Consider the following 14,554-nt stretch of genomic DNA (forward strand, 5'->3'; position numbering starts at 1 on the left):
CAGGATCCCTGAGGTAATATATTAGGCAGTAAGACAGACATGAGCGGAGCAAGGATGATGGGCCAACTGGCACTACCAGATGTGTATGTGAGACAAGGGGCATAGCCAAAGGGGTCCTCGCCCAAAGTCTTGGGCCTTGGAAAAGACCAGTAGCCTACGTGTCCAAGAGACTCGACCCTGTTGCATCCAGTTAGCCTGCCTGCCTCCAGGCGGTAGCGGCCACAGCTATGCAGTTGAGGCTTTGCTCGGGAGCATAACGGAGCGCTGAATGTCAAATGCTTGAGTCATCCAGTTTCAGGCTCTTCTGCTACCAGCCTCCTTCCTGATGATGACCCTGAGGAACCTCTACATAACTGTTTAGAGGTCGACGACTTTGTAAAGACAGCCCACCTGGGCCTCACTGACACCCCACTGGCATCGCCGGATGAGGTACTTTTCATGGACAGGAGCAGTTCTGTCCAGGAAGAAATCAGGTATGCGGGGGCGGTGGTGGTTGCTTTGGACCGAACCATCTGATCTCCGGCGCTCGCCTGCAGGACTTAGGCACAGAAGGCTGAGTTGATTGCCCTTATTCAGGCTCTCTGGTGGCCAAGAGAAGAATCAGTGACAATTTGTGCTGATGGCGGGTATGAGATTGCAACAGCTCACATGCTGAGTGCTATTGCAGGGTATGGGGACTCCACAGAGGCAAGAGGGAAGCAGGTCGCGGATGAAGCGGCCCGGAAGGCTGCCCTGGAAACCAGTGGGGCCTCTACAGATTCTGGTGAGTAAAGGCTGAAATCCATAACTAATTTGTACTCAAGTTCTTACAGGATTTACCGTCTACCCAGAAAGCAATCCAGAAGCACGTCGGAGACGTTCTGCCTTCCAACCTGGTGACTCTGTTTGGTAAAGACCACCCAAGGACTGACTCCTACCTGGAAGGGACCACATACCGTCATCCTTACCACCCCCATTGCTCTCAAGGTTGCAGGACTGAACACCTGGATACCAGAAACACCCCCTGCGGATTCATTGCTCCACAAGGCTAAAAGAAGCTTGTGGGACAAGGGGGGGGGGGGAGGGTGTTGTTATGCTGGTGCCAGGACAGACCATGGGATGTGGCCTGACACCTGGGGGCCTTCCTGCAGGGCCACGAAGGGGGTAGGGGGCATATCTGCAAGACAAAGACCCCAGCGGGATATATATAGACAGGCTCTCTGCGTGTTACTTCACTCTGATTTGGAAATTATTCCCGGAGTCCACTAGTGTTAATAAACGGGGTCCCTCCCTTTCTCTAGAAAGCGTGCTTGGTATTTCTTTGCTCTTCTGCAACAATACTGATGTAATATTGTACTTTCTTGTTCTTTCTTTTTAAATTCTAAACAAGAATTTAAAAATAAAAAATAAGTTTTAATGATGTTATCCAAATTCAATAAAATGTCATGTGTAAACTACAACTTACACTTACAAATAAAATTGTACCCCTTGTGATTTTCATTCTGTTGCACTGTTTCAAATTTTAAACACAAAAACCCCATGGTCAGAATTGAAGGAAGTAGACTTCTTCATCTGAACAATCACTATGCTCATTGTTTACTTCAAATCTACAGTTTAAACACAGAAATGTACAGTTCCATGGGGGGTCAGAGACTCAAACTACACCTAAAGTGAGCTCAAACAATTCTGAACCTTTAGGAACTTACTCTCAAAATGAATGTGTGTGGATCACTCACAGGGGGAGAGCCGAACACCATGATGGTTAGCCCTGAGGAGAGGCCCATATAGCTAGGAACTGAAGCCTCCAACCAACAGCCTTCAAATGACGGAGGCTGCAGCCAACATCTTCACTGCAGCCTCATCAAAGAGACTGAGCCAGAACTGTGGTCCTAAAGCTGCTCCCAGGTACTGAGCCTCGGATAGCGTGAGAAAAGAAATGCTTATTTTTTTTAAAAATGTTATTAACCAATGACACCCCAATAAATTTGTTAAAAGTGAATGTATATACTCAGTTTAAGTGATTCTCCAAATTAACTTCCATATAGAAACAATGTGTATAAGTAACACAAGTGCTGACTTATAGCTTACCTATATATTACAAAAACTCAACAGCAACCACAGCAGGACTTAGAACACAGGCCAACAAAAGAGTTGTTTTAGGGAAGAGTATTTTATCATTGACATTTGTTTAGAATTGTCATCCCATGGTAATATTAAAAAGCGGGCCAACATTTACTGCTTTTGTTTTCATTGGATTCACCCATGACAGGTGTGGACGAAAGGGGCCAATGCTGACCTGACAAGCTCAGGGGAGGCCTGCATGGCAGTCTTGCAAACTCAGAGACCTAAAGTAACCACAAAGGAGGGTCTGAAATTAAACCATTAAAGCAGTTATGGTGGGTAGTTACGTCCTAGGCCGGTATCTTCACTGACAATGTCAACCTTTACCTTAAGTGAGCCTATCTGTCTTTTTGCATCTATGATAACATACCCTTGAAATGTCTGGATAACTTGTAACTTCCCTTTTTCTGGAGCCCCTGGGGCACAACCAAATGTGCTGGGCGCCAGGACAGATACCACAAATTCCTTCATTATCATGTTAATTGTTCCTGCACCCACCTAAGTATGTGTCCATCATTTTACTTGTTATCCAATCCCAGGGGTTTCCCCTGCTTTGCTCTATCCCACCTCCTTAATCTATCACCAATGAATTTTATGTAACCCACCTACATCCCTCCTTTAATTGCAATGTATAAATGCAGATGTAACTCGTCATTCTCCAGAGCATTATCTCAATCCGTTGAGGTTCTGCTTCCCGGCATATGTCAACAGTTTGGCTCAAATAAACTCACAAAAATTCTTTACAGGTTTCAATGGGTTTTTTTTACGTCAACACAGGCCACTGGGTCATGGCCAGGTAGAAAGGCATTTTAAGTCACTTCTTGAATAAAATAGGGAATATAGGCTCAATGAATGGAGAGTAAAGAATTACAACAGGTAGAAGAACATATATTTAAACTATCCCACCCTCTCAAGAATACCAAAGTACTAGAAAAGAATCTATACTTCAACTGCAATCTATGTAACAGATGTGGCCATTACATAAAAAATTTCTATATAAGAATGGCTCAAACATAGATATTTTTCATACTTCAAGATGCAACTGTCAGTGTTATTTTTGACTGCCACCATACATGGAATAACTTATTCCCATTTTCTTAAAAAGGAGACTGAAGGACACAAAAGTAAACCTGTGCCTCAAGAGAGGCTACAAATAAAGAGATACCCCTGAAAGGGCGAGGGCTAGGCCCTCCATCTTGCCCCAGGGTAAGGGCTAGGCCCTCCATCTTGCCCCAGGGTAAGGGCTACGCCCTCCATCTTGCCCCAGGGTAAGTGCTCCATCTTACCTTGGCCATGTGCTTGGCAAGGAGCTTCCCGGAAGTCTAAGCCTCTGCTAGCCACACCCAGGAACAAGACACCGACTTGCTCCTGGCCAATCGGCAAGGCCACAGCCCTTTCTCCTCCCCTTACTCCAACCCCCTATAAAACCCGTGGTCCCATCAGGCTTTTCTCTCTCTGCTTCCTGTCGCTGCGTCGGCAAGGTGGGGGAGCCGAGCTAGCTCGAATACAGACTCTTATGCTTTTGCATCGGACTGGCTGGCTCCCTGATGTGGTTTCTTGGGGATCCTGAAATCTGGGCATAACACCCCCATTGACAGGTTAAAAACTCAAACAGTCTCACCAGGAAAACCATGATACCTGAGCACAATTCCTAACCTTGTATCTAAGTCTGTATTCCCTACTGTCACCTTGGCAATCTTGCCTTAATGCCAGTAGGCTGAACCACATGGCTGTTCATATCCCAAAGAACAGCCAATCCACTTGGGAAACCTTGGGAAACCTGACATCTGTTGGCAGCTGAATCACACCACATGGTTCATCTGCATTAACAACTGCAGTCCTGAGTGGCCTCAAATGAGATGTGCAACCTGGTGCTAAGCCAAGATTAGGGCCCTGGAATAAAAAAACAAGGCTATACAATGAGACACCTCACGGACTTAGCTAGCAGTCTTGTGAGCCCCAAATATTTTGCATGGCCCTGTGTTCTATACAGGTACCATATTTGATTTAATTAAATTCAATCTATTTCAATCCAAGTAATAGTTACCTCTATAACTGTACTAGACAGTGGGGGGTTGGGGGCAGGGAGGAGGGAAGTAAGTATGAATAAAACAACTCCTGTTTCAAAAGGCTCTCAGTTCAAAAGGGGAGACTGCAGGATCCCTGAGCTAAAGGTAACAACAGAATAGAAGCCCTGGTACAAAGAAGAAAGAGCTTCCTGGAGGATCAAGGAAGGTTTAAAGGACAAACAGGAGTTTACCAGGCAAGACACAGGAAAGTTGCCTACGGTTATACCAGTACTTGTAAATGTCATGTCGATTTACCTTGTACATGAGTACCTTTAATACTGAAGACAAGACCCATCATTCTTATTTCAACTAGACAGACAAAAAGAAATTTGTAATATCTACTTCTCTTGGTACACGCATGACAAAATATTTGTGAATAAATACATTTATGAATAAACAACTCATTTACAGAGGACTTACCTTGTGCTAGGTATCACAATAGGTATGTTAGTCCCACAATATCCCCTAAACATTATGTATATTATTATCTTTACAGATGAAAACCCCATAGTTAGATCAAGGTCACCTAATCAATGGCTGAGCCAGATTTTGAACCAGGTTTATCTAATGCCAATGGTTCTAGTCTTAATCACCACTCCAGAGTTCCTCTTTTATACATCATATACACATCTAAACCAATCCCTTGTTTCTCTATTAAGTAAGAATCTCCAGGTTGACACAGTGCTGTTCTCCTTTTGCTCTCCTATGGGACTAGCAGTTTCCCTCTCACAATTGCTTCCGCTGAAGCCCCTCCTTCCAGCACTAACCAAATCATACATCAGATGTTGAACTTGTATGGGGAAGTGGAAGAAAGTTGAGTTTGCAGGACGTGAAGCTTTTTTAGCTTGGGGAATCCCTACTTCCAAAGCCCCCATTTTCTGAGTTGCAGAAGGAATAGAAACTGCAGCTGAAATGACTCAAGAAGAAACTTGACATAGTGTAATACCTCTGTGTGCTTCATTCCACTTAAAGTATTCCCAATGAATACAGTATGAAAACACAGCAGAACTAGATGGACCCAGTGAGCTAAACCCAAAGAAAATGTCTTTCCAATCAACCAAAGGACGTGTATGCATGCATATAAGCCAAACCATGGACATGGACAACAGGGGGATGAGAGCATGAGTGGGGGCGGGGGGGGGCGGTTAATGGGAAATGAGGACACATTTGTAATACCTTAACCAATAAAGAAATTTTTAAAAAATCCAAAAAAAGAAAATGTCTTTCCAAAGCTCAGAGGGCATGCAAATATTACCACTTCTTTAGTGCTTGTATTTTTTCTTTAATGAAAAGGGACAGGGGAGGGGAAGGTCCATCCAAAAACAAAGACCCACTGAAATGCTAAGGTCAAAAGGGAGAAGCCCACCCTTGCACCTCTTCCTCTGAGTTGATGAAGACTCAGCCCTGGTTTCCCAGCCCTAATTCTCTTCCACTACATCTGACCCTTGAACAACACGGGTTTGAACTGCGCAGGTCCACTTATACGTGGATTTTTTGCAATAAATATTTTCTCTTTCTTATGACTCTCCTAATAACATTTTCTTTCCTCTAGCATATTTGTTGTAAAAATACAGTACATAATGCAAAATATGTGTTGATCGACTGTTTATGTTAATGGTAAGGCTTAACTGTAGGCTATTAGCAGTTAAGTTTTGGGGGAGTCAAAAGTTAGATGTGAATTTTTGACTGTGTGGGAGGTCAGAGCTCCTAAACCCCATGTTGTTCGAGGGTCAAGTGTACTTACAAAAGAAAATAGTACAAGGTGGTCCACTTAATTTCCCCATCATCTGAAACAGCTCCTAAACAACCAACTCCAGGATCTTTGCATGTGGCACAATTTTCTTGCTTTTTAAGGAAATTAAATCAAATTGTGGTTGGAAAAAGAACTAGCTAAGCATTCTTTTAAAAGTTCAGAACAGTCTAAATTACGGGTTTGGACACACAAGAAAAAGAAAGTTTTGTTTTGTTTTAATCCGATTTTAAACGGAATTAGTTGAGGCTGCTGAAAAGATGAACTATATAATTACAGCAATCTACGCAAATAATACAGCCACAGTAAAGGAACAATCAGACTCAAGGACAGAGACCAAAAACCTTCTTTCCTGCCTTCTCCACTGAAGTCATTTTTCTTTTCAGTAACAGAAAGAGGAAACATAAATATTATATTGCATATTTAATGTGCAAAAACCTCCTGACATTAAATAAATTTAAAATATTTCTTACAAAATATAAATTTTGTCACTTCTTACAAAATAAATGTATCCTTTTATGGAGGAGGAAGAAGTATTCATTAAAGGGTCACTAAATAAATTCATTTACATTTATCATAGGTTTCACATGCATAAACAGTCAGGCGCCCTTTAACTACAGGGATGTAACCTAAGAAATGCATTGTTAAGTGTTTTCTTTGTGTGAATACCAGAGAGTGCATTTACACAGACGTAGATGGTACAGCCTACCACACACCTAAACTGTACGGTACAGCCTACTGTCCTAGGCTACAAGACTGTACAGCATGTTACGGTACAAAACAACATGAGGGTAAATCAAGCACAAGAGAAAATAATGCATTCAAGAGACTCAGGAAAGATGTAGGCGGCAGCTGCTGCTGACGTAACACAACATACTGTTTTACAGCAAACTTTTTTTTTATAAGTAGAAAGAGGACACTGTAAAATAGTGATAAAAAATATAGTATAGTAAATACATAAACCAGTAGCAGTCATTATCATGATCAAGTAGTATGTACTGTACCTAATTGTATGTGCTATACTTTTATACAACTGGCAGCACATGGGTTTGTTTACACCAGCATCACCACAAACACGTGAGGAATGCAACACACTACCATATTACCATGGCTATGACATCAGTAGGCAATGGGAATTCTTCAGCTACACTACGAGTATAATCTTACGGAACCACTGTAGGAGATGCAGCCCACCATTCACTGAAGCATCGTTATGCAGCACGTGACTACTAAACCAATAACACTTGTAAAACGCATAACAGGAAGGGATTAATATTGCCTTAAGAATCACTCCTATTGAAATGTCCTGAATATTAAAATAATTTTTAAGCAATGACAGCTTGTTATTAAACATTTTTAAAAGCCATGTTTAATCGCATTACTATTCCCATTTAATCTTTAGGACTGAAGAGAATCTCAAAATGCACTGAATACTGGGGAAGGGATACAAAAATCAAATTTTCACAGGACAAAGGAGTCTTTTTACTATGTCATACCAGCAGAAATTTGGCATAACTGAGCAAGTGCTAGAAACAAGAAAGCCATGAGTTTGAACATTAACTTAGAAATGTTTCTCCAATGTTCACCCCTAACATCAAGATAATATCAGTATCAAAACGCAATGAGAACATATATTTTTTAAGTGATTTGTTTAAATGTTTTCATTGAAACTGAAACACAAAAAGCAATGCCAGCAACTGCAGTACACAGTGAATATCATTTTAGGGAACAAATATCTAACTTGTTTAACAAGGAACCAGATTTCAGAGATAGTGAGAGAAAGCCAGACCAGCGATGCATGTTTAAGCACTTAAGGAGGGTGATTAAAGCAACAAGATTAAATTGGTATGTTAAGTCCGGCCGGTGTTGCTCAGTGGTTGAGCATCTACCTATGAACCAGGAGGTCATGGTTTGATTCCCAGTTAGGGCACATGCCCAGGTGTGGGCTCAATCCCCAGTGGGGGTCATGTAGGAGGCAGCCAATCAATGATTCTCTCTCATCATTGATGTTTCTATCTCTCTCTCCCTCTCCCTTCCTCTCCGAAATTAATTAAAATATACATATTTTAAAAATTAATACATTCAATATTAAAAAGCAACGTGAAGGACATAGCCCCTTTAAAGACTTTACAATAAATTTTAACTTATTCCTCATGCAAATTAGGTGGAAGACCAGGGTGTTTATAACAGCAGCAATCTGCCTTTCAAATACTAAGCAGGCAGCATTGTTCCCAGTGGCTTAAAAGTATGAGAACGACGAGCTTAAGCAAGGAATTTTCAAGTGCAAATAAAATGTGGTAAGGAACTAGAAAATGAGACATGGAAAAACTGAAAGTACTGAAGGTAATTCACTTACCAGGAAATGATATAAAAATAATCAACTCATTCAATGAAAACATAATGCAGAATTAGGTCAGCAACACTGAACACATAATACAGAATTAGGTCAACAACACAGACCTAGAAACCTCCTTCCTGTCTCCGGACTCCGCACGTACTTCATTCGGTCACTGCTGGCTACCTTTCCACCAACCGGGCCAGTGTTCAGCTAAGAAAGAACAACACTGAGTTGAAAGGAGGCCCGTCCTCCTGAGTGTCAACGTGTGGAAGCCCACGTGGAAGCCTTTACAGAGTCATGGCCACGAGATCTGGGAGCTGGAAGTGAACAAGTGAGTACAGCTGAAAAGAACATAAACTGCCTCCACAAAGGACTTCTGTCTCCACTGCTTGACCCAGAGTCAGCGCTGGAAACTTCTTCGTGGCTCCATCACCAGAAAGTCGGGAAAGGAAGGAGGGCAGGAGGCTGCAAAATATAGCCCTCCCCATTCCCTTTCAAGACTCCAGGTGGGCTGGGGCCCTTAGGTGTTTGATATGACGGCTTCTGGGTGGGCATGGAGGTGTCCCACCTGGTCCCTGCTAAGACTGGCAAGAGCAAGACGGGCTCCTCTGCCCTTCTCCTCTGAATTCCAGGCTCCTCTCTCTCCCTCCTTCTCCTCAGGAGCCAGGAGCTCAGGTGATATCCGAATAAGCTGCCATGCATATGCTCCAAAGCAGGGGTCCTCAAACTATGGCCCGCGGGCCACATGCAAATACAAATATTGTATTTGTTCCCGTTTTGTTTTTTTACTTCAAAATAAGATATGTGCAGTGTGCATAGGAATTTGTTCATAGTTTTTTTTAAACTATAGTCCGGCCCTCCAACGGTCTGAGGGACAGTGAACTGGCCCCCTGTCTAAAAAGTTTGAGGACCCCTGCTCCAAAGCCTCCGCCTTATGTTACTCTGCACTCCAACCCCAGAATTCCCACTTGCTTAGCTCACCTGGGAGTGCTGGAGAATGATCTGATGACACGAAGTCACATTAAAATATGAGTAGTTGACAGGCCTTCTTCCCACCTCAACTCCGCACTCTCCCTCGCTATCAAATCAAGTCAATCTCCCAGGCCCTGTATGTTAGGTGATATAGAGAAGGAATCTGGGGATAGGTTGGGCGTGAGAAGTTTGTTTTTCTGTTGCCCCATCCATCACAACACTTGCTAGCCTCGGAAAATGACAAGGCAGCAGCTGGGTGGCAACTCGGAACTTCTTCCAGGGCAGGAGGACTACACCCCTGCCCTGCTTCCTCCCACCACCATGCACGGAGGGCAAGCCCAGACCACCTCATGCCATCTCCTCTCCAGTCTTGTACTTGAACAAAGAAATGGAATTCTAACACATGCTACGACATAGATGCACCCTGATGAGTGACATAGATGAGCACATTATGCTAAAGGAAAGAAGCCAGCTACAACAGGACAGATACTGTATGATTCCACTTATAGCAGTACCTAGTACAGGCAAATTCACTGAGACAGAAACTAAAATAGAGGTTAACAGGGGCTGGAGGAAGGGGAATGGGGAGTTTCTATTTGAAATGAGGAAAAAGTTCTAGAAAACAGGCATACCTCAGAGATATTGCAGGTTTGGTTCCATACCACCGCAATAAAGCAAGTCATAATTCTTTTTGCTGGTGGATGGTCTTGCCTTCAATTTGTAAAAACTGCAGCATCTGTGATGCGCAATAAAGAGAAATGCAATAAAACAAGGTATACCGGCAGATGGTGGTGATGGTTGCACAACATTGTGAATGTACTAATGCCACTGAATTGTACACTTAAAAACGGTCAGTTTTATTTTGTGTCTATTTAACCACAATTTCAAAAGTTACAGCAAAACAAATACAAAAAGAAAAATTAGCAAAGGGAGACAACCTCACACACAGCTCCCCCACCTCCCACCTCACCCATCCCTCACTGACACCAGCTTTAGTCCTGGCACTTCAGTGTCTGTCTGTCTTCTCTGGCTAGGGTTCCACCCAAGGAAGTCTGGCTCCCAGAGCAGACAGACAGAGAGGCTCGACTGTTCCTGATTTGCTGTTACAGAACAGAGCTGTGGAGGGGCTCAAGCAATGCCCCTGCCTGCATGTTACCTATTCTCTCAGGAAGTGGACCCCATTCTTGTTCCCCTTGCTCTCTATGCTATCCCTGCGCCGAACTCCCAAGGTTGGTTAGTGGGTGGCCTTGAATCCATATTCATTATTTTCAGGTAAACCTCGATGTGACCCAGGTAAATCCATTCCCGATTTGAGTAGACTCCACCGGACCCTTGGGAGCTGGATGGACGCATCAAATTATTGAGCTAGCCACTAGGAAAAAATATGGAGCTTTCCCTCTTCCCTTCTTTACCGTGTGCTTAGTATCTTTGTAACACAATAGTTATTCGTTCATTAGATATGATTCACTAATTATTATGCCATGCAGCTATGTTGTACAGCATAATGGTTAAGAGCATGTGACTAAAGACTAACTTCTATGCACTAGTGTGTGACCCTGGGCAGTCTTCTCAACTCCCAGTGCCTCCATTTCCTCATCCATAAAGTGGAGGTAATACTCATCCCTCTCTCATAGGATTTTTTTTAAATATATTTTTATTGATTTTTTACAGAGAGGAAGGGAGAGAGATAGAGAGTCAGAAACATAGTGTCCTTCCTCTGGTGATTGGAGTCAGTCTAATACCCTCAATCTTCATTGCTCATTGCTGATGTGTGACGCCCTTGACCGGAATCGAACCTGGGACCTTTCAGTCTGCAGGCCGACGCTCTATCCACTGAGCCAAACCGGTTCCGGCTCTCATAGGATTTTGATGTACATTAAATGTGTTACACATAAAAGGTTTAGGAAAAATACCTGACATGTATTGAGCACTCACAGTGTTCTTCCTCTGGTGATTGGAGTCAGTCTAATACCCTCAATCTTCATTGCTCATTGCTGATGTGTGACATTGTTTGTTCCCAATGTTTGACACTCTTGACCCCACAAGTTGAGGAATGGGGTGCAAGAGAATGACTTTCCTTTTTACTTTATAATTCTCTCTACAGTTTTTCACCACTTGTATTACAGAGCCAAAATGCCAGTCAGCCATCTGGCACATGCTAATCGAACCAAAGCTCTCCACCTCATTAGAGTTCTCAAGAAAAATACTCTTTTTTAAAACTGTAGGGTCCAAACCTGTAAGCAGAGGGGAACAGAGATGAGGAGCAACATTTGAAACTCTGGTCTAGCTATTCGTTTCTCCACCTGCTAGACTTCACAATTATGTGAACCCACCAATTCCCTTTTTTGCATAGGCTAGTTTCAGTCACTTGCAACTAAGAGAGTCTTGACTGATAATCTTGAAAACGATGTCACTGAAAACAACAGTGGAAATACTAATATCCATTTGATCGCTCTCTTCCCCCAGTGTTATTTCTGACATACTTTTTTAAAATCTTCACCTGAAGATATTTTCATTGATTTGAGAGGGAGAGAGGGTGGGAGGGAGAGACAATGATGTGAGAGAGAAACACTTATTGATCTATCAGTTGCCTCCCATATGGGCATCCCACAACCTAAATGTGTGCCCTTGACTGGAAGTCGTATCCACAACCTTTTTGGCATATAGGATGACGCTCAACCAATTAAGCCCCTTGGCCAGGCTGTTTCTAACATACTTTTAAAGAAGAATAATAAAATTAATTTGTAGCTAAATGACTGAGGAAATCATTGCACTCTGAAGATTCTCTAAGGAACAACAATAACAAAAACAGAGTTCACTATCTTGAATTCAAGCCAGCCTGTTCATCAAAGACTTTATGAAGCATTAAAAGAACCTTCCACACTCATTTCAGCAACTGTAGCTCCTGGCGCAATGAGGCAATCCCTACAGGGTTGATAATAGATGGGTTGAGTCTTCCTGACACCAACCTCCTTAGGCTTCCACTGGTGGTCTCCTTGCAGACTTGCCTAGTTGCACACCCTGCCCAAGTTCCCTGGAGTGACACCCATCAGGACTCCTGTCTTACACCCTGCTTTTTGGTGTAGCCTCTGTGTCCTTTCCTCCCCTACCGCTGCCTGCTCCTCCCAAGACTCAGTTCAGACATTATGAGTCATGAAGAAATTGTCAAGATATGAACATTCCCTTTGGGATCTCCTGAATTTTGATTTTCACTATGAAGTGTGGAGAAACTTCAAGATGTAAAACAAGTTATCACCCAAGAGTTACTAACTAAAATGAATGGACATTTGAAGTATGAACACACAGAGGTATACCTGCAGACACAGGTGTACAAATACATGCACACATGTGCACACAGTCCCAAATCCACACAAAGACATGCAAAAGATGAGTAAAAAATCTTACAAATTTAGAAAGAATTTGCTAAGAATCACTTTTTATGTGTGTATATAAGACAGGAGTCATCCATCCACCAACCAAATTATTTTCCTTCCAACAGAGATGAATGTTGCTAACATTTCATTTTTCCATGCAAAGCATACATCATTCAACAATGTGTTTGTTTTATAAGGAAACTCAGTTAACAATGTCAGAGCATTCTTCAGGAGTTAAAAAACTGTGTAGCAACAATATTAAATCAAACACCAGATCACTAAACACGCTGGCTTCAATTATATGAGGGCAGATGGGGCTTACATCTATCTGGCAAATGTTTTTCTCATTTGTTTTCATAACACCAGAAATAGACTAATTAGACTTAATTTTAAATCTCACATAATTTTTATCCCCTTTCACTTTCTATCTAGTCTGAATCCTAGCCAGAAAGTCAGTGAAATATAAACATCTGACCATCATTTTTGCTTCAAGGGACGTATGAGGTTGGGCAGCAGTGCCTGTGTGAGTATTTTCTAGTAACTGACAAAAGCCACCTGTTTCTAATGCAAAACGAGCCACTGCAAGGAATTTGATGGGAACCATCTACCTGTCCTCTTTCTTCTGATCCAGTCGTCACAGAGTCTCTGGTTTCATAATTTGAGTTGAAGATAATTTCTAGACGTGACACCTGTAAGCAAATGTAAATTAAAAATTAATCAAAGTTAAATACAAAGCTCAGGATTCGAGAATTTCAGACTTAAAAAAGACTTAGCAGTCATTTAGTTTATTAACAAACATATCCAGAAAGATTATAAAATTTGCCCAAAGTCACAGAGGTGGGGCTAGAACCGCAGGTGCTAGCTCAGTTGTCAGGTCAAACATTTTCTTCCACTGTTTATACCGTTTCCCTAAAGACTAGAGTACTTGCCTTAATAATCCACTCTTACTTGTCAATACGTTTAAGAACAGTGGGCGCCACATGCAATCAAATGTCACCCCAATACAATCAATTAAAGAAATAGGGTTACCATAACCATTAGCATGGGGTGATATGGAAACAAGCAAAACATTTGTATTAAATTTGTTCATGTTCTTAGAATATCAAAATCACCTGATGTGAATTTACTATTTTATTATCATTTTAAAGGTTTATAAACTATTCACTATTGAAATTTAGTAACATAAAGTTGGTACTAAATGTTACCTTGTGTAAATTAAAGCAGAATTCTTACAGTCTAAAGCGCCCTCTAGTGTTCCTATGTAAAAACTTCTTTTCAGGTAAAGGATCATCCTTTCTAATTATGGCTAGAGGGTCCTCTTTGCCCTGGACAGTGCTGGTTTATATAGGTCTATGCTTGCCATCCTGTTTGGTTTAACATTTGCCTTGGTATTTTCACTTTGATAGAGAATTACTATTAATAGTTGCATGAAAAGAAGCTGGGGTTGGTTGAGTAGTCCTCCACTTTGTATTTCCAAGCTTCCTCCGCAGTCTAGTCCAGGACTGTAAGCACATGAGCAGTGCTATGGACTGAATGTTTGTGTCCCCCCTAAAAGTTTTATTTTGAAGCCCTAATTCCCAATATGGTGGTATCTGGAGGTGGGACTTTGGAGAGGTAATGAGGTTTAATTGAGGTCATGAGGATGGAGCCCTCACAATGGGATTAGACCCCTTATAAGAGGAAGAAATCAGAGCTGCTGCTCCCCGCCCCCCCAACCCACCACACCCCCACCCCTTGCAGACACAGCACGCATTGAGGAAAAGGCAGGTGTGAAATAACATAAAGATGGTCATCAAGAAACCAGGAAGTAGCTCTCTACGGAACGGATCTGCCAGCCCGTTGAGCTCGACTATCCAGACTCTAGAAATATTCTGTAGACCCTCCCAGCTTTATCCATGTTTAGCGGCTCGTGCTACTAAACGCACTCAGATTCCACTCCTAGTGAGAAATA

The sequence above is a fragment of the Myotis lucifugus genome, unplaced genomic scaffold (assembly GCF_000147115.1).
Source record: "Myotis lucifugus unplaced genomic scaffold, Myoluc2.0 scaffold_356, whole genome shotgun sequence".
Lineage (NCBI taxonomy): Eukaryota > Metazoa > Chordata > Mammalia > Chiroptera > Vespertilionidae > Myotis > Myotis lucifugus.